Below are 26,060 nucleotides of genomic sequence, written 5' to 3' on the forward strand. Positions count from 1 at the left end.
TAACAATATGGTGATAGCTTTCGCTCCAATGTTCTTCTTCAAACAAGTACAAAAGTGCATCGAAAATTTACGAAGAGTGCAAGCAGAAAAGACACTGAAAACCCTGGACGTAAATCACTCGATACCCCCTCCCTCCCTTCCTCCCTTCCTCCCTTCCCTCCCTCCCTCCCTCCCTCCCTCCCTTCCTCCCTTCCTCCCTCCCTCCCTCCCTCCCTCCCCATCCGCCGTGCAACGCTCCGTAACATTGGCAAAGACCCCCACCAATCTCCTGCAGCGTTACTCGATGCAAGAATAATCCATAGAAGGGGCGTATGCAAATGTTCAATGTTCACTAAACTATTTTCCGAACTCTTTGATGCGTGTACGGTATACTTCAACGATTTTTTTCATCCGATGGAAATCCACGCAAACTGGAACAAGGCCCAGTGCGCCCCCATCCGTCCGAAACACCCCGTAGCCGTGACATTTTCAATTAGCGGGCGTTCGTAGTTTTCCTTTTTTCAATTTTTTTGTTGATACAATTCCCCTACAAACGTGATTACACGGGTGAGCAGAAGTAGAACTTCGTGTTTACAATGGCGAGCGAATACAGAAGTTGATCGCGGAAACGGTTAGCAGTTTATGCCCCTTCTCCCCCCTCCCCCTCTCCCACCCCTTGGTCTTGTTTTCCACGGCAGAAGAGGCGAGGGACTGCAGTACCGATTTCACGTCGGGATACTGAGTTATTTTTATGTCGGCGCAAAATTTTATAGTTGGAAGTTGGCGGCTCATAACTCATTGGAGTTTTTAACAGAACTGCGTCGCTCTTCTGCGGCAAGGTGTATCTGTACCTTTAGAATGAGCTCTCGGAAGCATAGAGTTTTATGGATGTTAGGTGGATTTCAAAATGCACTTACGCCCTTGCGTCAAAAAGCGACGAAATGCGTCACGGCGCTGGCACCGCCGTTAGTTCAAAAGCGCACATCTTCTCGTCGCTATCACACTTGGCATACTCTTTTAGGATTCTCGTAGATTGGCAATCCCTGTGTTTAGTCCATTTAAATGTATGTAAAACTATAGACATACATATATATCAGGCTAGGCCGCCTCTCTTACAGTCGGTTATCTCTAATGGACTTTAATGAAGGGAAAACAGTGCTACCAACTGATCTTTCCATTTAAATTCGAAAAAGTGAACCGCTCTCTGATTGGTTGGTGAGTTTTAGGCTGAAAAAAGAATAAGAAAAAATAGTAGCTTCCGTTCACGAAACTTAAACTGCAAACATGTCAAACCTTTAATTGACAGTATTGATACTATTGGTGTTCTCCCCAGTCCAAGCAAATTCCAAAGCGGTCAAAGGAGTCATCCAATTTTGAGGAAACGCTGCTCATCACCATCAGAACATCCGGCCAGGAGAAAAATGTGGCCCGAAGATATTCGCTCAATCACTCGCAAATCTTTCAGAAACCTCCGAATCGATCAAGCGTCGATCAATGAGAATAAATTACCACTCCGAAATTCCTGATCGACAACGCGTCTCCTCCGAGGAACTAGAGTTTTCGCGTCTCCCCTTTTAAACGTGTCGGGCCTAATTGAGCTCTTAATTTTATAAACAAGTCACGTCTGTCCGTCCGAGCAACGAAAATCGGTCCGGGAGAAACAGTTACGAAGAAATTAGCCGAGGACCGATCGCAAATTAAAACAATTATTTTTATTTATTTATTCCTGAAATTACCTGATCGGAGTGCTTTTGTTTGTATTTGAGACTCTAAATGGTCTGTGGCCATCTCTCGAACCTGTTTCTACAACCTGTTCGGACTCTTGGTGACTCCGCGAGACAAGGATGGAGATTTTAGAACTTCGGGTTGCTGGTGGAATGACTGTATTAGAGAACTATCGCCGGTTCATCGCTAATTAATTCCAATTCGACGTCACACATTTTCCAATGACATTATGTTCGTTTTCCTCCGATGATTTGGTCAATCCTACAATCATGTTACGCGATTAGAGTACGGAAATTTAATGTTTTCGTCATTTGGCCGATTTATAGAGTGAAAAAAATTATACTCTGCCTTAACTTCTGTGGTCAATTTAAATACTAAAAATCATTCGGTAGACAAATCTACGAGTACCGAGCACGATCGTCTTGCCCCAAAATATTTTCAAGAAATTCAATGAGAAATCTACCACTTCACAAGTCAATACCTCTGGTTTTTACGTATGACTTCGGTAAAATATTCGGTCGAACACATTATAGCACTTCCCAGCGCTCTATAGTGAATATATAGTGTTATGAATCAAACGTAATAATCCTAGTGGTCTGATTGAAATGTTCTAAAATTTTAAAAATATCTTAACTTCATTATTATGCTTTCTTAAAATTAAGCAACGTGACTCCTCGTCACTTCGTCCTCTATCTTCCGTGATCCGGCCAATCAGAATAATGTAAATTTAAATTGAAAATGTTTCCCTTGTAAATACAATATTTACTACTGTTTTTTGACAATTGATTAATCAACCGTATGAAATGAAACCTGACTTTATTACTCCCCATTTTTATCCCTTGCAAATCGTCCCGCGTCCGTGTGTATAGAGAAGGAGGTCACAAAAACGAACATCGATAATCAGTCAATGCATTTTTTTCCCGCGCTAAGCTTTAATCGATCAAAGATAAACCTTCCTTGTGTATAAATCCGCGTGATTCTCTCTTTACAACTTAATTTGAGTCGGAGATGAGAGCGAATCGTTCAATCAGCATAATTAATCGCCTCTCCGACCTCCTCTTAACCAGCTCGTTTTTGCGTCTATTTTTGTCCTTTCAATTAGATATTCCTCTCTTTTTTTCGCTGTTTTTTTAGGCGAGATCGCGGTCGTGCACCTGCTTCAGATTTGGGCGAGATTTAAGAGTTTTTTCGTTTTATTTTTTTCCCCTCCGCCTATTCTTCTCCCCTGCTCCTTTAAATAAATTACCATTTTGTTTTGGCTCCCATCGCTCTGACTGATTCTGTCTATCAAGAGTGATCGGCCCCTAAGGGCGGAATAAAAGTCGCTCTGATTCCTGACGTAAATGTGAAAAAAAAACAACAAAAAAAATACAAAAACCTCATTTAAGTACATGTTGCTAGGCTGACAGGCGCATCATGCTAAGGTTCGCAGTCCCTGGTCGCATGTTTCACATTTTCTTCTTTTTCTTAAACTTTCTAATTCTTTTTTTTTTAAAAAATGAAGTCTTTTACCTAGATAGGAGTCTTGCCTAGATGGTTCCCCTTGTTCAATTTCAATCAAGGCGTTTGGAATTCTTTCGAGCAGTCTTCAGACTGTTAAAAAGCGGGCTTGTCCGGGAATTTGGCTTCCAAAACACGCAATAAGTCACCACGAAATCTACTCAACCTGTACACTGAGAAAAATATCTCGGTGTACTTACTAAGAAAAGGGTAAAATTACCAAGAATTCAGGGTTCTATTTGATCCCAGTTTTTTCTTGGTAAAATTACCATTGATTGAACTTTCTCGGTAATTTTACTGGACCTTGGTAAAAACGCCAATATTTTTATCGACTGTGGTAGAATTACCGAGATAAAGTGGCAAAGTTACCGGGAATTGATTACCAATAAAAGTGGTATTCTTACCTGAAAAAAATAGTCAAAATACTGGTTTTTAGGTAAGCTTACTAGTCTGTCCGGGTAAAATTACCAATAATTGGTAAAAAAAAAAGTGAGATGGTAAAGGAACCAACGGACCTTGGTAAAAACGCCGAAACTTTTTTTTCAGTGCATCGGCCCATCTTTTCGAGTGTGCATCGATTCGGCGATTTCTGGGATCCCGACTTCGGGGGGCTGCGGAACTCGGTGAAATATTCGGCTAGTAATGAGGGATTCCCGCGGAACGGCGAAGTGACCAATGGCCGGGTCCCGGAAAATCGGGCGTTTCGGGGGAGCCGTCGAGCGGGGCGGCGGATCCGGGAGTGACCGCAGCCGCATGCTCAACCCCGGCTCTAATTCGCTTTACGACTCTCCCCGGGACGATGCACTTTTATGAAATCCCCGCTCCTCGCCGCGATAACTCCGGCTTTTATGGCCCCGCTCGCCGCTCACCCTTTCAACGGCGTCTTAAAGCCCTCGTCATCGCCCGCAACTGCGGTCCGATCGCCTCGCCACCTCCTCCCGCCTTTATACTCCACCGCCGCCGACGTCAATTCACCGCCAGCTCGGCATCGACGTCAGTCGCGAGTAGGGCTCCTGTACTGCCATGCTAAGGAAGAACGCCGTATGAGCCTTCAGATGTTGCCGAATTTCCTTCATTAAAAACCGAATTTACTGGGAAAATTGTAAATTTTTTTACCAAAATTGTAAGACAATTTTGTAAACAATGGACCACTAGACGAGGTACAAAATTAAGCATTCTGATACATGTTTCTTAACTAAAATTTCACGTAAAACACTATTCGCGCAAAGAAAATTACTGAAATTAACTCCTATACAACATATTTAATGTTTCTTGACGCGGGAATTCAAACCTCCCGCTCATGAAACCTCAATGGTCTGCGTGAGTCAAATCGCACACTATAAACGTTACCGTGGCAGTCTCTGCAATACCAAAATATAGTAGCCTCAATCATGACGCTTTGGCTCAGCTATAGCGAATTGTTAAAGTTTTGAACGATAAGAAAGGAACAGTGCTCGATTGAAAAGCCTGCCGAAACCGTTGTAAGGCGCGATTTGACTCATGTATAGAGTATTGAGTTTCTTGTGACCGGGCAATTCAAATTTCCTGAAACCAATGTAAAATTATAACGTTAATATTTTTGTTAGGAGTTAATTTCAGTAATTTTTACATACATGACGAAGGGATGAGGAAAAGAGGGGGTGTTCAGTTCCAAATTTCAACGTGGCGACAGCAAATTTCATTCGAGAACGACCCCTTTCGAACACAATACAGTTTCCCTTTTTTCCCTATTCATAACTTACCAACTATCTCCTTCACATCTTATTTTTGTCGTCTTATGCGACGACGTTTGTTTCATTGTTCGTTGACCTCCCGCTCAAAGTCGTGAGGGAGGGTTCGAGGGGGGGGGGGGGGGGGGGGGTCGCGGGACGTTGAGCGTCGGGGCTTAAAAAGTCAAAAGTCGGGAACGTTTCGGGTTCGGGGCGAACGCCTCATAACCCGGGCAGTGACGCCTGGGGGTGGGGGGTGGGGGCGGGGGGGGGGGATCTCCGGGGGATTAAATCACAGCGGTCGTCGCGTTGCGCCTCGTCGGTCTTCTAAACGCTAATGATGAAGCGTTAATTATTATGCTCTCGTGTTTCCGTCGCTGCTGCTGGTCCGACTTTCTGCCGGGCGCCCCGTGTCCGCGAGGCGCCCCGAGTCAATTAGGCGCCCTCTGCGAGTTGTTTACATGCAATGCGCCCCCCCCCCCGCCTCCAGTTTGTGTCCAATCTTAGACGGGAAACTAGACCTTTGCCGGTTGAAAGTGGGGTTTCGTGAAATGTTTTTGGTCTTCGTCTGAATCGATTTTGAGAGAACGTGAGGTAGGTTTAACTTCTTGGAGAGAATCGTACTTACGAAAAATAGACCTTTATCCTGTATCCATTCTTAGACGTGAAGACTAGACCTTTGCCGGTTGAAAGTGGGATTTCATGTTATTTTTTTGGTCTTCCTGTGGCTCAGGTTTTCTGGGGTCAAAATAAGCTCCGGAATGATCCCCCCACCCCCACCCCCCCACCCCGGTCGCAAAGGTAGGGCGCTGAGTGGCCATGAACGGGTCCCTTAATAATTGATATATTCTCCACAGACAAAATCCAAATAGGACCAAAAGAGCAATGCGTCACAAGCAAGGTGTTCCTGGACGTGAGTCGAGAATAGTGAGCGGTTGTAAACGTGTGCACCTCGCTTGAATACAAAATACTGCAGAGGGGGGCTCCCTGGAGGAAGGGGGCTGGACCGGGGGGGGGGGGGAGTGCGTGTGCCGGACTAGCGTACAGGGGGGTCGCGGGTAAACAAGTTGTTAGAAGTGTGAAACGGTTACGTGTTACAAGTAGTCCGAGACTTGCTACCACAATTGTGCCGTTCATCCAGAGGACGCTTGAAGCTCGCTGACCAATGCTTCCACACTATTTGTAAAAGAATGAGAAGTCAAGTTGGAATCGCCGGAATAACTGCACAGTTGGACTATCATAAAATTCATGTTTTGGACGATGATTTTAGTTTTTTTCCATTTATGTGAGGGAGCGCTTCAATTACGCTTTGATGTATGAAGAATTTGCAAATCTAACGTTAAAATTACAAAAATGGCGAAGTTTTCACTTCGTTTGGCAATATCGTCAGTTTGAAGATAGGAAGTATTGTTTGTTAGCCATCGATATGAAATAATCCAAATGGACCACTAGACATGGTACGAATTTTAGCACCCTGATACGTGTTTCGTAACCAAAATTTCACGTAGAACACGATGCGCACAACAAAAATTATCGCCATTCACTCCTTACAAAGATATTTAATGATTCTTGATGCGTGAATTTAAACCACCCGCTCATGAAAACTCAATGCCCTACGTGATTCATACCGCGCGCTAAACGTTATCAAGACAGTTTCTGCGATATAAAAATCCGGCAACCTCAATCTTGACGCTTTGGCTCAGCTACAGAAAATTGCTACTAGTTTGAACAACACACGGTGGGAAATGAACATTCCTCGATTGAGAAGCTTGCTGAAACCGTTGTAGTGCGCGATTTGACCTACGTAGAGCTTTGAGTTTCTTGTGAGCGGGCGGTTCAAATTCCTCGTAACCACTGTGAAATAAAAACGTTAATATCTTCGTTAGGAATTGGTTTCAGTAATTTTCGTTGTGTGAATCGTGTTTTACGTGAAATGCTGGTTAAGAAGCATGTATCAGATTGCTTAAATTCGTACCTTGTCTAGTGGTCCATTAAATGGATTGCATTTTGCAAAAAGGAACCACTAGCATCGCAATTTTGCTAAGATTGTGCAACTTCTTTTGTCTTGGAGGAAAAACCCGATTATCCATTCATAGTTTCTATTTTACTCGCTAAAAACTGTAAATTTAAGACGAAAAATTACCATCTAAATTTCATAGTTTTTCACGATTTCTGCAATTTTATTGCAAAAGATGGAGTTGCACAATCTTAGCATCATTGCAATGCTAGTGGTTCCTTTTTGCAAAATGCAATCCAAATCTAAAATCAATTAAAAAGTTACGGCTCTTAAAATGTTACGTTGTAAAGTGTTTTCTTCGAAATGTTGCAGTAGATTGAATTGCGAATAAAAATCTGTGAAACATTAGACGGGTAATAATCAGAAATTTCTGAGAAATTTGTACTTTATCGAAGGAAATTCGGCAACGTTTGAAGGCTCATACAGTTTTCCACCTGGGGGGAAACGGCGAGTGAAGGAGGGGAGCGAAAAAGTGTAAAAGTTTTGACTCTCCCGGAGGAACGTCAACGTCGAATCATCGGATCGTACGTAGCTGCAACTCGGTCGCGCGTCGGCGAGGTGCTCGCCGTATCCCTCGGGACACGCTCGACAATCGAGTTGACATTCGGTGCAAGGAAAATATTGAACAGACGAAAGTTCGGGTCGCTTTTCGCATGCTTTCGCAGACGGAGCCGAGTGGGGGGTATCTGGCGGGCCGGAGATCTCTCCGAGCAATTTATAGCGTAACGGTGAATGAAGAGGGGTCGGGTAGAAAGTTAAGTAGCGATTTTGGGGTGTTATTTCGGTTTAAGTGCATGTTCGAGTGGTTTGTTGCATGGCTAATAAGGAATGTCTTTAAATGGCGAGAATTGTGGCCTGATGCAGGGTGTTCACCGCCAGGAAAACCCGGGAAATATCGGGAAATTTGATGTCATCAGGAAAATATATGGAACATTGGTCTTGGTGAGGAAATTCCGAGTACGTCAGGAATATTTCAAGTACATGCAGATTAGTACCTGCAAAAGTGAAACATTTGATGCAGTTCATTAAATATGTTGGTTCGTAAAATCGAACGATTATCAACTTATTCGCGCAAATCATCAGGAAATTTCATTTAAAATATCAGGAAAAACCAGAGAACGATCAAGAAAATCTAAAATGAAATTTTAGTGGACGTCCTGTTAAGTAAGTTCAGGGACGACTTTTGAAGGCCTTTTCCTCAAGATAGAATAAATTTCTAGAGGCGAAAATTGTATCTTTTTTTTTAAAAAAAAAGAATAATAGAAAAATAAGTTAAAATACGAATAAAATTGAAAAAACTGAAGAACAGAGCAAAGCAGGAGAATTTCTATACGAAAATGAGGGAATTCAAAATTGTCAAGTCAAGTAAAGTTAGAGCATGTGAGGGTTTAAACAATTTTGTCGTTGGGAAAAAACAAGATAAGTTGGACTGCATTAAGCAGAAAGGAACCAAGCCAATCAGGTATTGTCAATTTAATTAGGCAATTTAATTTTTTACATGAAAACGGTTGTGCGGATTTTCGTGCAAATTCCAGTGGGTTTTCTGCATACTGCGAGCAAATTCTTAAAATGTTCAAAGGAATCCGCACAACGTTCTCCTCGTAAAAGATTAAATTGCCTAGTTAAATTCGGCAATAGCTGATGTGGCTTAGTTCCTTTCTGTTAAATGCGGTCCAGTTAAGGAACATTCAGTGAAAGTCGGAAAATCTCAAATGAAGGAACTATGAATTAAACGGAAGTAGTTCGGGCGTCCTGATAGCGTCCCGTAAACATTCTCACGTGACGTCGGGTCGGACAGGCATTTTAAATCGCCCCTCCGTTTTTCGCCACTCGTCTGGAAGATCGACCAGGGGAGGGGCGACTCGGAGGTTTCGCGCGTGTTCGGCTGACAAAAAAGAAGGAGCCCGGCCCTGAAAAAAAGCGGAGAAAACTGCGAAAACGCACGATCCAGTCGCCGGCGTCGGCGCCCCTCCAATTAGCGAGGCAAAATAAATAAGAGGCGCAAAGAATGAGAGAGGGGGAAAAATTCAATTGAAGGGTACCGGTGAGTATGCTTGACATTATAAAAATGACGTCGCGCCACGGAAGACAGCCGTAAGTGCAGCGCGTCAGGATCCGCGGTCGGCGTTTACCCTCGCGCGTCTCCAGGCTCACGTCGGGGTGTACATACTGCTGTTCGCCGTAGGACGGCGGAGTCGAGACTCAGGAGGAGGTTCCCAGAAGTTAGACGAGGGGATGAAAAAATACACCTAACGGGGTTCCGGGTTTTTTCGTCGCGGACAGGAACGCGGGGTGTGGAGGTTTGACTGATAAGCCTCCGCGTGATGAGTGCCATGCTTCTGATGCCAAATTGGCCGGGAAAAACTCCTCTGAAGATTTGCTGAAACAGATTCTACTCGGCCTTAATCCCTGAAAATTTGAAAAGCGTAGAGCATGGATTGGTGTGGAAATCCCTCGATGTCTACGGACAATGAACATAGTCTAAAGTTGGCTGAAGGTTCCAGACACGTAGCTATAAAATCAGCAGGGAGGGAGGGGGAATAAAAACAAAATTCCTCTGAATCGGATTTTCCGCAATTTTTCCCATCGAATATGAAGCGCGTTCTCGTATCATGGTTTTTCTCCGAACACATTCGACTTTTTCAGGGAAGTCCTCTGAAACAGTTGTATAAAACGATTGAAAGTTGCGAATTGGCCCGTGGAGGCGGTCTCTCAATTCAACCTCTGTTTTTTAATATCCCTAGCTTCGATAATTAGGAAATGAGTGAGGTATGTATTAATAGTGTAAATTATCATTTTGAATTTTCTGTCAAATTGATGAAAAACATGAGTAGCTCCTCGTGACAAACTCACTGTCCTTCTCTTTCTCCATTGGCTATCAACTGCGAGAAGATTGATTTAATGAAATTAATTTTTTAAAAAAAAAACCATTTTGAAAAAGGAAGAAAATAAGGACTTCTGAAACCAGAGGAGGCCAGACGACTTGTCGTTCGTAAAGCAGCTCTGTGACTTGGTTCTTCCTAAAAATTCCTGTCTTTTTGGCCAAATTACATATCTTCCATTGTCAGGGAATTTTACCACAATGTGTCAGGGAAGCCAGGGAAATGTCAGGGAATTTAATTTTCCAAATTCTGAGGCAACCCTAGTTGAATCACTAAATCCAAAAAGGGCACATGTCCAGAAAACCAAATTGTTCAGGAGACACAAAAAACTGTTTATTTCGAAATATCTACCACGAAATAAACAGTTTTTTGTGTCTCCTGAACAATTTGGTTTTCTGGACATGTGCCCTTTTTGGATTTAGTGATTCAGTTTAAATAGAAGGTAGCTTTTCTGTTTTTATTTTTCCCGGCCAAATCGGCAACCCGCAACGCAAGGGGCTCAAAATTGCGGGGCGCCGTGGAGTTGTGTTGCTCCCTCCTCGGGATTTTATAAGGATGCCGTATGGTTGACTTTTTGTCTCCTGCCCTCCCTCCCCCCACCGGCCCCTCCCGGGTCCCTTTCGTCCCCTCGCTCGGTTTTAATTGGTCGTGCGTAGCGTGTTTCGACTGTTTCGCGGCTCGGCGCGGCGCGGGGATCGCACCGAGTACGGCTTCTATTGACTTTGGCAAGCGGTGTGCGTTTCGTTTCGCCATTTGCATAAGGCCCATGAAACTTTATTAGTCCCTTTTGACGGAAGCCTTTCACCCCGATCCGGAATCACGATGCGCTTCTGTACGGCTGCATTAGTTCTTTCTTCTTCTTCTTTTTTTTGTTATTCCTACCGGAAGCGTGTTGCCGATTCTCGAATCGCTCACTTAGATTTGGACTTTAAATCCGAAAAAGTGGATTCTATTGCACTGAGCCCTGGGAACGTTTGAAATCCTTTTCTGTTAACTTCGTAAAAAAAAACCCTCCCATGTACAAAAACATGAGTAGCTCTTTTGACAAAATCATTGTCCTTCTCTTTCGCCATAGGCTATCAACCGCGAGAAGACTGGTGTAATTAAATCCATCTTACAATTATTTTGAAAAAACATTTTGAAAGAGGTAAAAATTAGATCTTCTGAGGCCAGATGAGTCCGCAGTCGTTCGTAAAGCACGTATATTTGACTTAGTTCTTGTATTTTACTCATTTTTGAGGAAGAAGCTTTCATTTATGAACATTCTTGGCAATCTGGGTTTGATATTAGAATCTAAAGATTGATCTGTTTGAAAAGTTCACTGAATTTTATCGGCAGCACAAAAAAAAATTCAGTGAAATTTTCGGACAGCTTCGTTGAACAATTTCTCTGCAATAAAAAAAAATGGCGGCGAAAATGTTGAAACGTCGCATGGCGCTTGTGATACTTCGCCCGAAAGGTGACGAAATGTAGCATGAGCTTTCATTTTAACATCTCCGCCATTCGAGCTGTTTCGGCGATTTTAATTTGCCCTTTGCAATGTTTTCAATACATGTTTAAATGTTGAAAAAGTTCCGAAGCGACTCGACAGCGCTGTTCGGGAAGCACCTGCTTCCCGGGGTATTAGCGCAGGTATTTGCCTACTCTGGTTACCGCCGCGGTCGAATTTCGCGTAATTCGACTCAAGTGTGTTTTCTTTGAGTGTGATTTCAGTGACAGCAGGGAATGTTTGCGTTCGTTTGAAAGTTGGAAGTTCGAGGACGGCTTAACCACGCAGTGTTTGTCTTCACTAACAGAAGGATTAGGGCGATGGATCTACCTTCAGCGCGGAGCGCGGTTAAGTCGCGTTCAAACAAACGTATCAATGTTCACTGCCGTCCACAGGAAAAACGCCGTAACTCACTTTTAGATTTTTAAATTTTTACTTTCTCGCTTCCCTCGCGTGTAGAGGAAGTATTGTCATTGTCCAAGAAAAATAAAAAAATTGAAATTTCATAATTTCTACACTGGGAAAAAAACACATTGGATCTAGAGTCCAGACTCTTAAAAACATCGACAAGAAAAAATACTCTTGATTCAATCAGATTTCAGCTTACATCAAAAGGAAATCCGCTCTAATTAGAGCGGATTGGTTCTTGATTTAAGCAAAAATCTGATTAAATCAAGAGTATTTTTTCTTGTCGATGTTTTTGAGAGTGTGGACTCTAGATCCAATGTGTTTTTTTTTCCAGTGTAGAGTCCATAGGCTCTCGGAAACATTCACTAGAAAAAATACTCTTGATTCAATCAGATTTTTGCTTGAATCAAAAGGAAATCCGCTTAAATTAAGAGGCTTGGTTCTTGATTTAAGCTAGATTCTGATTGAATCAAGAGTACTTTTTCTTGTCGATGTTTTTAAGGGTCTGGACACTAGATCCAATGTGTTTATTTCCCAGTGCACCTGATTTTTCTCTGCCAATAAATGTTCTTTTATACAAGATGATCGGCCAAGCTGATCAATTCAACTTGTCTATAACTTTAACTATGGCTGACTCCAGAGGGTTGCTGTTACTTGGTCTGTATTACTTACCTCCTTCGTCCATTGCAACCTGCTTCCACCAACAGAATCGCCCCATTTTCTCTGCTTCTTCTTTGTCCATCGCTTTGTGTATCACTTTCAATGAGTAATCCGCAGCAGGGTCATTCCACGTCAACGCAACCAAGCTCGGAACCCGACCCCCTCCGATTTGGCTGAAAATTGGTATACGAGGTCTTTACATCATTCTAAGAAACTAATTTGAAGGGTTTTCCCATCCGACGCCCCGTTCGCGAGATATCGACCCCCAAAGATGGGGTGAATTTTAGCGATATTCAAAAACGCCCGTTTTTGCGATTCTCATTTTCTCGACTTCCCTCTCTTTGACTCTCTGTAGCGAGACTCTGTATCAATGGATCATACTTTGAAAGAGTGTTTCTAGACCAATTTTTCATGTAGATTCTGAATATGCTATCAAAATTGAGCTAAAAATTATTTAAATGGCCGTAATTTAGAGTTTTTTAAAATTTACGATTTTTTCGCCATTCAATGTTCAAACTGCATTATCTAAAAAACAGTCTCTCCGATTTTCGATTTTTTTTTTATACTTCAAGCTTAAGATATATACTTTTAGGTGATATACTTTTTTCAATTGCCATCGGACGGTTAAGGGCCTAAAAAAATTCAAATAGGCCAAAAAAGGCCAAAAATTGGTAAAAAAGGACGATTTTTCACACGTTAATCCAAATATTTAGATAATGAACTCTTCAATTATCGATATTTTTTCCCACTTTACCCTCTGACAAGTATAAAAACGGACTATCAACGCTTCCCATACATGCACCGATCGATTAACGGCCTGATGGAAACCGGGAACCGACCGAAAATCCTCGAAATTGACGCAAAAAGACGATTTTTCACACCGTAACCGATGCATTCCATGGATTGTAACTGCAAATTCCAATTTTCTCTCTCCATTTCAACCTTAAGGTGTATACTTTCGAGTAATAAACCCTTACTAACGTGCATCGATGGGGCACGGATCCAAACGGAAATGAAAACCGGCCGGAAATGCTCAAAAATGACGGGAAAAGGCGATTTATTGCATAGTCAGGGGAGCATGTGTTCGAAAATTACGTCCGTTTGCACGTTTGTGATGCAAGTTTACTCTCTTCATTTTGGTCCCTAGGATGAGAAAATCTTTGGTGGACTCTCCGATTTTGATGCCAAGGCCCCAAAAACAAGATGGCGGCCAAAGTGGAGGCTGAAATTGAAATTTTGGTAAAACGGCACAAAACGCCAAGAGAGGTGTCGATTCTCATGTTTTTTGGATCGTAGATTCCAGAAAAATTGTCATACAGACCCATCGACCCACGGAAATGCCCAAAATCCAAGATGGCGGCCGATTTTGGCTCTTCCCAAGTACCATTTTTCAACGGATAAATCGCGATTTGTTGAGATTTTGTCGGCGATAAAATCGCTAAGATCATCAGCATTTGAGCGATTATCCTCGATTTTGTCGCAATAAAATCGCGATTTTATCGCCCGGCAATTTATAATAATAATAATAATAATAATAATAATATTTATCTTTATTTGTTTTTTGGCTTGCACATGGCTTCTACAAATGCGTCGAATTTTTCTAAACAAGAAACAAGAATAAATATATGTATATATAAAAAAAAAGAAAAAAAAGACAATGATATCAACCTGTCCCCTTTAAAAAATCGTTGATTGAATATGGACATTCCTCAATTAGATAATGTCTGACCAGGGCATTGTGGCTTCGGGGCTCATCTTTAATTTTTTTCCTTATGTTTGATGGTAGTTTAGAGAAAAAGTTATGGCCTCGAGCCGCTGTTTTATTAATTTTTATGATTAGACTTTCTGTTCTGTTTCTGGTGTTGTGGTTGTGCACCACTCTCGATTCCTGTAGTTTCTTGTTGTTGTATAATTTCAAAGATGAGTATATGATCAATGCTGGAACAGTTAAGATTTGTAATTTTTTAAAATGTTCCTTGCAAGATTCTGTAGGCTTTAATTTAAGCATAGTTCTAATAGCTTTTTTTTGAGTTATGAATAATTTCTCGATCTTTTTATTATTGCAAGTTGACCAGGCATTGATACAATATAGTATGTGAGATAGGAAAAGAGAATGATACACTACCATTAACAGATTCATGTCGCAAAATCTTGATAGGACTCTCAACACAAAAATAGCGCCATGCAGCTTTTTACACATGATGTCAACATGGTCATTGAATTTAAGAGTATCATCTAACAAAATACCTAAATATTTTGCAGCGGCTACTCTTTCCATTTGCTCATCATCTAGTAGCACTTGGAAGTCCTTGATCAGTTCATTATTTACATTAAAGAGCAAAAATTTCGATTTACTCGTGTTTACATTAAAAAGGTTGATCTTACACCATTGGCTAAAATAACTCATGACAGTAAATGTATCAATTTCCAGATTTTCCAGTATGATATTGCTTAGAATTATGAGGATGTCATCAGCGAACAATAGAAGGTCAAAAAATGATTTTAAGAGAGATTTAACTTTTACTTTTAAAAATATAGCTAAATCATTAATGAACAGAATAAATAGTAGTGGCCCTATCATTGATCCTTGCGCGATGCCTCCATAGATCATTCTACTTATTGAGTTATATTTCTTATTGCTTTTCCTCATATGGACATATTGTTTTCTTTGTGACATAAAGCTTTTTATCCATTTAAGAGCTTCTTTTCCAAATCCCATCTTTTTTAGTTTGAACATTAGGATATCATGATTTACCGAATCAAATGCTTTACTTATGTCTATAGCGATTACAACAACAGGGTTTTTTTTCTTTGTGCTGATGATTGCTTCATAGCATCTAAGTATGGCCGCTTCAGTACTTAGTTTCTCCCTAAATCCATACTGATTATCACAGAGTAAATTATTTATTTTAAGGAATTTATTAATTTGCTGTACTACGGACATCTCATAAATTTTTGAGATTGGCGATACAATTGCAACAAAAATCGCGATATATGGCGATTCAATCTCGATTTTATCGTCGAAAATTGATCGCGATTTTATTGAACAAAAAATTGCGATGCATAGCGATTTAACCGCCATAAATCGCAATTTTTTATTCGATAATATTGCGGTAAATTGCCACCAATATAATCGCGATAATCAACCGATAAAATCGCTATCTATCGCGATTACTGGTACTTGGGTTTATTAGCTAAAACGTCAAATGCGGAGCGAAGAGAGGAGTGAACTCTCTATTTATCTGTTTTCGAGGTCATATATTTAAAAAAAAAATAGGATAAAAAAACATTTCATGCCAAATGGTGCTGATTTGGACCATGCAAAGGCCGAACTCGGCAGTCATTTTGATTAGAGTGTTCCTGAACACTCTAATCGAAATCATTTTCCGGGTCAATTTCTATAATTAGCATGATTGGTTTTTTTTAGGACCGGTACCTCTGCAGAATATGGGTAAATTTGTTCTCAAATATGCAATAAAACTATTCTGATGTGTTTTGAGCCACTAAATCTGAAAATTGCGTTTATTCTTCCCGATCGCCCCTCGGTTTTCCGAAAAACTAACCAGGATAATGATCATTTTTTCGGGCGGAATCGGCTTTTCCAGAGAATTGTAGGGTGATGGAAAAGAACGGAGGTTTCCGGATTCAGCCCCTGAAAATACGTAGGAATCACCTTATCTCATCCGGGAGACATGGTTGTAATTTTTTTGCTCGTTAAACAGTGCTATTGCCGGGGAGTACCTGATACTCCCATAATTTCGATAATAATTAATATACGTATTACACATACATATGAAGCCGCTTTTATAGCGCTCTCTGGCGCTCTGCGACACCTAGCCGCCAAAGTTCCCGATCCTCCTAAGGCCTTTCAGGCAGTTCACATACCCTCATTTTTTCTAAAACCCTATGTCGCCACCCTTTCACTGGGTAATGGGTTCCCCTATGTCTCCTCCCAGGAGAAACCCAATCAAGCATCTTTTACGGCAGTCCTTCGTCCGTCATTCTATTGACATGGCCATACCAGTCAAGCTGTCTGATCATGCTGTCGAATACGATGTCATTTTCGACTCCCATGATCTGACGCACTCTTTCATTGCGGACCCGATCCCATCTAAAAATTCCTACAGCGACCTCCTCCAGAAATCCATTTCCGTTGCTCTTAGCATCCCCTGTGTCCGTTCCTTCAGCTACCAAACTTCACTGTCATATGTAAGAATACTTTTGTCTTCAACGTTATAAATTTTCCTCTTGTTCTCTTTGGAAATCTGCGGATCCCAAAGGATTCCATTGAATATAGCTGTAGCCTTCCTTGCTAGGATGTTTCTTTCCTTGATCCCTTTATCCGTTCTTCCATCCTGGGTCAACGGAACCCCCAAGGACCTATAGTGCGCCTTTGATCTGCTGCCCATCCTCCAACCCAATGCTTTGCTGACCACCAATAGTTTTATTGCGTATTTGAGAACTTTACCCATATTCTGCAGGGGTACCGGTCCTAAAAAACCAATAATGCTAATTATAGAAACTGACCCGGAAAATGATTTCGATTAGAGTGTTCCTGAACACTCTAATCAAAATGACTGCCGAGTTCGGCCTTTGCATGGTCCAAATCAGCACCATTTGGCATGAAATGTTTTTTTCTCCTATTTTTTTGGAATATGTGACCTCGAAAACAGATATATAGAGTGTTTACTCCTCTCTTTGCTCCGCATTTGACGTTTTAGCCACTAAAGAGCCAAAATCGGCCGCCATCTTGGATTTTGGGCATTTCCGTGGGTCGATGGGTCTGTATGACAATTTTTCTGGAATCTACGATCCAAAAAACATGAGAATCGACACCTCTCTTGGCGTTTTGTGCCGTTTTAACCAAAATTTCAATTTCAGCCTCCACTTTGGCCGCCATCTTGTTTTTGGGGCCTTGGCATCAAAATCGGAGAGTCCACCAAAGATTTTCTCATCCTAGGGACCAAAATGAAGAGAGTAAACTTGCATCACAAACGTGCAAACGGACGTAATTTTCGAACACATGCTCCCCTGACTATGCAATAAATCGCCTTTTCCCGTCATTTTTGAGCATTTCCGGCCGGTTTTCATTTCCGTTTGGATCCGTGCCCCATCGATGCACGTTAGTAAGGGTTTATTACTCGAAAGTATACACCTTAAGGTTGAAATGGAGAGAGAAAATTGGAATTTGCAGTTACAATCCATGGAATGCATCGGTTACGGTGTGAAAAATCGTCTTTTTGCGTCAATTTCGAGGATTTTCGGTCGGTTCCCGGTTTCCATCAGGCCGTTAATCGATCGGTGCATGTATGGAAAGCGTTGATAGTCCGTTTTTATACATGTCAGAGGGTAAAGTGGGAAAAAATATCGATAATTGAAGAGTTCATTATCTAAATATTTGGATTAACGTGTGAAAAATCGTCCTTTTTTACCAATTTTTGGCCTTTTTTGGCCTATTTGAATTTTTTTAGGCCCTTAACCGTCCGATGGCAATTGAAAAAAGTATATCACCTAAAAGTATATATCTTAAGCTTGAAGTATAAAAAAAAAAATCGAAAATCGGAGAGACTGTTTTTTAGATAATGCAGTTTGAACATTGAATGGCGAAAAAATCGTAAATTTTAAAAAACTCTAAATTACGGCCATTTAAATAATTTTTAGCTCAATTTTGATAGCATATTCAGAATCTACATGAAAAATTGGTCTAGAAACACTCTTTCAAAGTATGATCGATTGATACAGAGTCTCGCTACAGAGAGTCAAAGAGAGGGAAGTCGAGAAAATGAGAATCGCAAAAACGGGCGTTTTTGAATATCGCTAAAATTCACCCCATCTTTGGGGGTCGATATCTCGCGAACGGGGCGTCGGATGGGAAAACCCTTCAAATTAGTTTCTTAGAATGATGTAAAGACCCCGTATACCAATTTTCAGCCAAATCGGAGGGGGTCGGGTTCCGAGCTTGGTTGCGTTGACGTGGAATGACCCAGCAATGAGACGAGACTTCACGCTTCGATCGATTTTCCACCATTCTATTTTCCTCGGAAAAATCTGTGATTTATCCCCAGCGATCGGAGACTTTCAAAAGAGCCATTCGGTCGGCCCAATCAACAACTGACGAAATAGGATCATGGCTAGGTATGTAGAAAAGATTGGCACGCCAATGCGTGCAAAAAAAGAAAGAAAATTGGCGGAACGGACTCGAGAATTGTAGAAGCTCGGCTGGACGATAGATCTCTTAATTAAACTGCGATTTAATTCAAAGCGTTCGACATTCCGGGGATGCGCGGCGACGGAGCGGGATTCCACGCGAAAAATCATGCGCGGAAAATGACAAAAATCCGGCGGAATCTCGGAGAGCTCGTCGACAGGTGAGTCTGACGGGGCAGGCGGAGGTAAGACGGACAGAGAAGAATGCCGCCTGTCCCTAATTCTCTCCTCCCATCCTAGAACCGCATAACTCCGAGAAAACACCCGCGTAAATCCGCGGTTTTACCCCGCGGACCAGCGCAGATTTACCGTCCGAGTACGCGCGGATTTAGCGCGATGAGCGGTTTTCATCGGCCGAGCAAAAGCGAGTATCGCACGTATCCACGCCACGGCGGATAAGTCGTTTTTCGGCTAGGTGCGGCTTCGCGTTGACGAGAAAATCCGGAGCTGTCTCGAGTGTCGCGGTTGGAGTGCTCCGCGGCGTAGTTTCTCCCACGGAACAGAAACTCGGGCTTGGTTTGAGTCTGACGAAAGGACAGCCGCCACCCCCCACCCCCCTTCATACGTCGGCGTTTTGCGATAGTTTAATTAGTGGGCAGACTGGGATAAGTCCGGAATTTCAGGAAAGTCCGGAGATAGTACTGAATTTTATGGGCGGTCCGGAAGTACTGAAAAAGTGCGGAAATCCCGCAAGAAGGTCCGGAATTTTTTTGGTTTTTTTGTCATTTTTGTCGCAGTTAGAGCGAGGAATTCAAATTTGTGAACATTTTCGAATTTTACCAAATGGAGGCACTGAAAAAGTACTGACTTTTTCTGCTGAGGAGGTACTGAAATTCTTGGGAATGTACCGAAAAAGTACTATGAAAGTACTGATTTTTGACCAGCCTATTTTAGTAGACACCCTGATTTTGGTTATCTCTATACTCTATAGTCAGTCCATAAATCAGTCTGTAAGAACCACCCGTTTCAACCAATAGGCTCGCACTATTTTTTTAGCTTTTCTTTTTCTACTGATCAATTTCAATAATCATCCCTCTGGAGCGCCAAAATCTTAAACTTATGATTCCCTTAATTCGAGACGGGCGAAAAGCTAAGATTACCCTTCACTTTCGCGTGATACCACATACCCACTCCGGAGTTCAAACAGTTGCGCGTTTGATTTCCAATCTAAAATATGAAAGCATTTTGTTCTTAAACATCAGTACACATCTAATTTTAATGCAGCATTCTATTGCTATATTTACGGCACAGTCGAGTAGATCTAAGCTATAATTTGGGGAAATTGAGAATAAGGCCTTGTCTCTACAGGAAATTTCATGGGAATTGTCACAGGGAAAAATCTCTCTTCCGAGGTTGGAAAAAATATTGAGTTAGTCAATAATAATCACAGTACCAACTAAGAGTCACTGTGGAGTCCCAGGAACACTGGAAAAAAAACGCATTGGATCTAGAGTTCAGACTCTTAAAACATCGACAAATAAAATACTCTGATTCAATCGGATATTTGCTTGAATCAAACGAAATCCGCTTAATTAAGAAGCTGGTCTGATTTAAGCTAGATTCTGATTGAATCAAGAGTACTTTTCTTGTCGATATTTTAAGAGTCTGGACTCTAGATCCAAGTGTTTGTTTTTTTTTCTAGTGAACGACTTAAAAGGAGAAGAAGAAATTTTATTGTGTTGTTTAACCAGGAAAAGCCAGAGGTTCATTCCTGCGATTCGAACTTGGGAAAATCCGGAACGTCCTGTGGAGACAAGGCGTTACTGTGAATTTCCATTGAGCATCCTGATCATGATGAGATCAGGCAAGACAGATTATGACGTCATCAACTTAGGATGCTGCACGGAGAAGGGCGACAACCGCGGCTGAGAGCGCACATCGGAAGGGACCGGAGTGAAGTTGTCCGGGCGCCCCTCGCCCCTCACCCCACGCCGCGCGCACCCTTGCGAGGGATGAAAACATTTTGACTGCGCCGTCACCGATTGTCTTCGCCGGTTCCCGGTCCCTGCGGATCCGTCCGATGATTATTTCGGCGTATAAAAACACTGGATATTCATCCCTCCGTCCCTGCCGCTGCAAGTGCGCCCCGCGCGCGCGATGACGCATCCCTCGCCCTCTCATTAATCGCACGTATGGCGCGGCGCCCTCCCCTCCCCCCGCCGCCTCAGTCTCCTTAATCGTATTTATTTCGCACTCCGCACGCTACCTCGCGCGGTTGCCGAACTTCGAGGAAAGCGCCTTTTTTTCGGGGGTCGATGAACTTTTTCGGGAGGGTAGGCAGAGGCTAATTGCTAGTCGTCGCCGGATGAGCTGTGTAGGAAGTTGGCGGTTGTGAGGGGTGGCGGAGCTCCTCGACTGCTACCCCTTTCAATTTGCATCTTGACTTTTCTCCCAACTTTCTTCGAATTTCAGTCCGATCCCGGAGAAAATATTAGGGTTTAACAGTACTGCCGTGCTGAGGAAAAACGCCGTATGAACATTCGAGAGTTGCCAAATTTCCCTCGATAAACTGTTTAATTTTGAGGAAAGTTATGGATATTTTTCCTTGAAATTTTTAGGAAATATAGACAAAATTGGGAACAAAATTATCTGAAAAATTGAGAGAAAAATCTTTTTAGATTTACCAGAAATTTCTTGTTTTATCAGAGTAAATTTGGCAACGCCTGAAGGTTCATACGGCGTTTTCCCTTAGCACGGCAGAGTACTGCATAATACCCTCCAAAGGAAATTTTGAGCTTGTCTTTCTTACTGATTTATACAGTAAGGGAGTGCAAATTTGGGAGAAACGTTTGATGAACGGATGGAATGGCATGACATTAATTGTAAGCTAAGTTCGGCTCGAAGTTCTTCATTACTTTTTTTTTCGTGTGAAATTTCGGTAGCATTGGGCAAAAATATTAAACTTGATTTTCTGGGAAAATTATGATTTTCATATTTTTAATATTATGTCGCATCCTCAGTAATACTCTTCACTTCATTGATTTTAGCCTCAGATTGGCTTGGTGAAATATTTCATGAAATCTCAGAAATTTATGAAAGATGTTGGAAAATACCGATTCCTTTTCATGTTTCACAAAATGTAAAAATTGTGACTTTCTTCTATTATTGCGCGTTGAGTGCGGGTTGCATACTCTAGCCCCTGGAAATATGAATTATTTCAAAGCCTCTTGAAATTTCTTGAAATATTTCACTGAAATTTCCAATCTTTCATTCCTTTCTCACGTTTCATGCCACCCTGGTCAAATACTAGTTGCCTCTAGGCAGGTATGGTCGAGCAACCTCTTCACGCCCCACAAAAAAGCAGCAAACAAACTCATCGGCGACAAAAGTAAATAAAGTAACAGCAGGTGAGCACTTCTTTTCGGAGTCCAGCTCATCAGTCTTCATAAGTGTCCGTTTCATGTTGTACGGCGGCGATTCTACCTCGTTGAGTAAACAACAGCTCAACCCTCGACTCGACAAGAACCTGCACCTCTCAATATACTGCCGTGCTAAGGAAAAACGCCGTATGAGCATTCAGGCGTTGCCAAATTTCCTCTGGCCAATTACTAATTTTCAGGAACATTTTTGAATATTTTTCTGCCCATTTCTCGGATAATTTTGTCTGTAATTTGGTTTAAAGTGTCTGAAAATTTTGAGGAAGTATGTTCATAGTTTTCCTCATAAATGAACATTTTATCGAAGGAAATTTGGCAACTCTCGAATGTTCATACGGCGTTCTTCCTTAGCACGGCAGTATAGCGTATCACTCAAGGTACGGAACCTTAGGCGCGTCTAGACGCGGCGTCCTGGACGCGGCGTCCAGACGCCGATAAATCTGTCTAATGATTTTTGCGCGGGGACGGCACCTTAGCGGCGAAGAGACGCTGCGGAAAACGCCGATCGAGGACGCTCCGATCTGTCGCGAACAGATCGGAGCGAAGACGCCGAGAAATTCCGCTCAGTCCGCTGCCTTTCCTACCGATTTTTGAATGTGTTTAGTTCGACAAACCCACGAATCGATCACAAAGGCCGTGAATTGATCGACAAAAGCCGCGAATCGATCGAAAATTCCGTGAATCGATCGACAAGAGCCGTGGATCGACCGACCCACCCGTGAATCAATCGACAAAAGCCGTGGATAGATCGACAAACCTGTGAGTCTATCGACAAACCTGTGAATCGATCGACAAACCTATGAGTCGATCGACAAACCTGCGAATCGATCGACAAACCTATGAGTCGATCGACAAACCTGTGAGTTGATCGACAAACCCGTGAATCGATCGACCAAGTTGTGAATCGATCGAATTACGTCGATTGGTTCACGTTTTGGTTTTTCGATCGATTCATGTCGATTGACTAGATACCGGTTTTCCTTTTAATTGTCAATCATTTCTCGTCTATCGATCCACATTTTTTGTCGATCGAATCGACACCCGTTTTTTAGTAATTTGTCCATCGATTGGTGTCGATCGATTCACGTTTTTATTTTTCGGTCGATTTTTGTCGATCGAATCCACACCCTCCTAAAAAAAAGCGCGTACAGCCATTTTCGCGGCCCAGAGCATACTGTCCGATCAACGAAAATTCGAGAAATTGACGGCGGACAGAGCGGAAAAAATCCACGGATTCCGCTCCTAAGGTGCCGTGCTCTAAAATGTGAGCGTCTTCTCGCCCTCGACTCGGTAGCAGCATTTTCCGCCGGCGTCCAGGACGCCGCGTCCAGACGCGCCTAAGGTTCCGTAGCTTAAAAAGTTGTCAAAATCCACCTGTGCAGCGATGCAGGTTACTCACCGCGACCGCTCACACCCTCCGAGCCAGTCAACCCTTGTGCATTTTTTTTCCCGTGACCGTAGCGATGTTGCCGCCTGTACAACCGCTCAACTTCCCGCCTCGACTCCCGCCAAATTCCCTTTTTTCTGCACGAAACGGCATCGCGGCGGAGGCCTCTCGATCGAACGGACCTCGGCGGCGAATCAATACTCATCGTTTTCAACACACATTATATCCATGATTACGCCTCTTTGTCATTCCTTTCACCGCCCCCCTCCCTTTCGCCCTCCCCCCGGGCGGGCCGGTGTCCCATTCTTCCCCTTTTTTTTCGCTCGCCCCCTGACACGCACCGCGCCCGGACCCGATTATCCGCGTCTTTCGAGCCGCGTTTCCACAGGGCGTCGGTGACGAGAAGTCGGCCGCGCGAAATCAACCTATATATTTTTATTTTTATTTTTACTATATATTTCTATTTTTAACTTGTCTGTCGCATCAGAACAGATGTTGCGGACTCGAAATCGCCTTTTGTGGGCAACAGGCAAGTTTCAAATCTGCGCGATCGACATGGCGCGGTTTATTCCGCACCGCCCGCGCTCTGTGGAACCGTGGCTTTATCCGCCAGTTTCCCGGCGTCTGACTTTCGACAAGCTTTCTCCATTTTTCTTTTTTCCTGCCTCTCCCCGGAGTTGAGTGAATTAGCCGTTCAAGTGACCACACCGAAAAAGGGGACCTTTTTTTTTCTTTCCCGCACCAGGTGACACGGTAAAAATGTTGCTCTGATTTTCACACCGCCTCAAAATCCCAGGCAGGCGAGTTGTTCCCCTTCAAAAGCTCGAGTATGGAATCCGCAGTGTCCGTATGATGTCCCTACGAAGCGTCGAATAATGTGACTCGCTCAGTATACGACGCTCTTTCAAAATTTAGATGATACATATAGAACCTGGGGAATGAAAAGCTCAGAGAAACATTCAAAACGTTTGGACTGACAATACGTAATACTGTTTTACTATGAACTACAATTGTACAGTATCGTAAATTGTATTTCGCAACTGACCAGTGGCGTGGCGTGCTTTGCGATCTATCGATATTTCCCGATTCGAAGCTGTGGTAAATAATCGATTATTGAGGTGTTCGCTGCGAACACCCTGTTTATCGATACTTTTACATATGTTTGAATAGCCGATCAATCGATATATCGCAAAGCACGCCACGCCACTGCAACTGACCTCTACCTCTTTAAAGGAGCAATGAAATGCGATGTTAGATAATTCTATATACCTATGTTTTTCAAGCATCCCTAAAAATTGGACATGCTTCGTATGACGAATTCACTGATCGTTGAAAGAAGGGTTTCCCCACTTCCCAAGGCTTATGTCTTAATTATTTCAATTTACATGCGATAATGAGTAGATTTAGATTCACAACATAGACACGTGTCCTTGCTCGTGATAATATTCGTATAGAAATTAAGTTTGTTTGCCACTGCCTGTCCAATTCTGTCATGCTAAGGAAAAACGCCGTATAAACATCTAAGAGTTCCCAAATTTCCTCCAATAAAATGTTTATTTTTGTAGAAAGTCACGTTTCTTCTTCCTCGACATTTTCAAGAACACTAGGCGAGATTTCTTCGAACAAAATTATCTGAAAAATCGGAAGAAAAATATTCATAATTGTATCAAGAAAATCGTGTTTTATCACGGGGAATTTGGCAACGTCTAAAAGTTTATACGGCGTTTTTCCTTAGCACGACAGCATTATTAAGGGCTGTTTGAGATGGGTGAATTTATGGTAGCAGTAATAGCAATATGTAGGTAATGGTTCCAGTCCAAGAACGATAAGATTTCACATTCCTGAGGTTCGCGGTGGCTTTTTGTTTAGGGTAACACCGAAAACTTGATTGATAATTAGTCTCACCACGTCTCCATCTTCTATCGATATGCCTCTAGTGATTCTTGGTCTTCCTCAATAATTTATTCCACGAAATTAACGGCAGGAGCATGGAGGCAACCCTCGCAACCAACAACAATCGAGTAGTCGAACGTATTAAAAAGAAGTATCCGATGCCGAAGTTTGGATGGAATCTCGAATAATTACCAATTAGGAAACGCTCTGCATCTCGGGATGTAATTTGCATCTCGGGAACTTCAGTTATTTTCTGCCTCGCCCGCCATACGACGCGACGCACAGTGGCTCGACTCAGAAGGAGAGATCGGTCAAAATTTGGAAACTTTAAAAGCTTATAACTCCGTTTTCACTAATTTTTCAGGTTCTAAATGTGGTGCCATTAGTTTCCCTGTAAAATTATCTTCTTGAAGGACCCTTTATAATTTAAAATGTGACGCGACAAACATCAAAATGGAGTTGTTGCATGTGTGAGGGATTTGCGATTTGACTGTTGAGTCTTATGTAAAAGTTTCCGAGACACACGTTGCTGCCACTGGTTTTCTCTGAAATCAACTCCCAAGCTGAAAAACAGCTCTCAAGTTGTGGCCAAAATGGAGGGGATATCCCACGCTAACCTGAGAGTCCACCTCTACATCAAGACAAACTCTCCATGCAAAGATAGGGAGCAAATATATGAGCAGGGTTGCCGTGTTTTCATTTTTAGAGTCCCCAAATAAAGTGGCAGCCCTATCAATGTATTTGCTCCCTATCTTTGCATGGAGAGTTTGTCTTGATGTAGAGGTGGACTTTCAGGATAGCAAATATCCCCTCCATTTTGGCCTCAA

At 42.4% G+C, this 26,060-nt stretch overlaps 1 protein-coding gene across 1 annotated transcript in view; it reads left to right on the forward strand.

Annotated features, from left to right (window-relative positions):
• The window catches only part of LOC109032981 (irregular chiasm C-roughest protein), a 511,490-nt gene that overhangs the window by 18,907 nt on the left and 466,523 nt on the right, over window positions 1-26,060 (forward strand). The gene's annotated exons all lie outside the window — the stretch shown is intronic.

Source organism: Bemisia tabaci, chromosome 7, assembly GCF_918797505.1.
Source record: "Bemisia tabaci chromosome 7, PGI_BMITA_v3".
In the NCBI taxonomy this organism is placed as follows: domain Eukaryota; kingdom Metazoa; phylum Arthropoda; class Insecta; order Hemiptera; family Aleyrodidae; genus Bemisia; species Bemisia tabaci.